Raw genomic sequence first — 1,246 nt, 5'->3', positions numbered from 1 at the left:
ATCTCCAGAGCCTAGCTCGCCCTCCGATGCAGCGATCGACATCCTGTCATCCGCCTGTGCTCCGCACGAGATGCTGGGCCCCGCCCTGTCCGAGGATCCAGCAAACTCGTCCGGGAACACCAGGTGGTGCGATGTGCTAGAGCAGTGTTTCCCAACCGGGGTGCCGCCTGTCGAGAGCAGCGGTGCCGTGTAAAAAATCCTTTTTTAATATTTTTAAAAATTTTGTAGGGTGCCACAAGTTTGTTAAAATTTCCAAAGGGTGCCGCGACAAAAAAAAGGTTGGGAAACACTGTGCTAGAGGAATGAGAGGCCCGCGGAGACGTATTCGACGGGGAAGCTCTCACCGTGATCCTCAGATCTCCCTGCCCATGAACCGGCAGGAAGCGACCACATCCAGAAACGCACGAGCGGGAAGCCATCTTTGAAAAGACGACCGTCGCTCGTGAAGCTCTTTTAGAATTTGCTCTTTTAGAAGGAAACACTATTTAGAGAGCGCTGAAGCGCCCAGGGGAGATCGCGGCGAGACCGCAGAATGGAAGCTGCAGCACGCCGAGGTTTCTAGCAGCAGTGTTCCCCCCAAAAACGTTGCATTCTCTCGCTCGACATTTGCGTTCTCTCGCTCGACATTTGCATTTTCTTGCTCAACATTTGTGTTCTCTCGCTCGACATTTGCATTATATCGTTAAAGTATTGTGTTCCCCCGAGAAACGTTGCATTCTCTCGCTCAACATTTGCGTTCTCTCGCTCGACATTTGCGTTCTCTCGCTCAACATTTGCGTTCTATCGGTAAAGTATTGTGTTCCCCCAAAAAACTTTGCATTCTCTCGCTCAACATTTGCGTTCTCTCGCTCAACATTTGCGTTCTATCGGTAAAGTATTGTGTTCCCCCAAAAAACGTTGCATTCTCTCGCTCAACATTTGTGTTCTATCGGTAAAGTATTGCATTCCCTCAATAAACTCTGCATTCTCTCGTTCGACTTTTGCGTTCTATTGGTTAAGTATTGCGTTTCCCAGAGAAACTTTGCTTTTTCTCGCAAAACATTTGCGTTCTTTCGCAAACGTATGGTGTTCTCACAAGAAACTTAGCATTCTATCACTAAAGTTTTGCTTTCTCTTGCTAAACATTTGTGTTCTAACGCTAAAGCATTGTGTTCCCCCGAGAAATGCAAGGGCAATTTAGCAAGAGAACACAATTTTTCCATAGGCGTAGCTTGACGTTTGAGCTTGGGGGGGGGGCACACCGAAC

General features: G+C 48.1%; 1 protein-coding gene across 5 annotated transcripts in view; it reads left to right on the top strand.

The window, feature by feature from the left end:
- hexa (hexosaminidase A (alpha polypeptide)) overlaps positions 1–1,246 on the top strand; it is a 27,564-nt gene that overhangs the window by 17,590 nt on the left and 8,728 nt on the right. The window lies entirely within an intron of this gene.

Source organism: Sinocyclocheilus rhinocerous, unplaced genomic scaffold (assembly GCF_001515625.1).
Source record: "Sinocyclocheilus rhinocerous isolate Xijiao unplaced genomic scaffold, SAMN03320098_v1.1 scaffold4964, whole genome shotgun sequence".
In the NCBI taxonomy this organism is placed as follows: domain Eukaryota; kingdom Metazoa; phylum Chordata; class Actinopteri; order Cypriniformes; family Cyprinidae; genus Sinocyclocheilus; species Sinocyclocheilus rhinocerous.
This window is presented reverse-complemented; position numbering and strand designations above follow the sequence as displayed.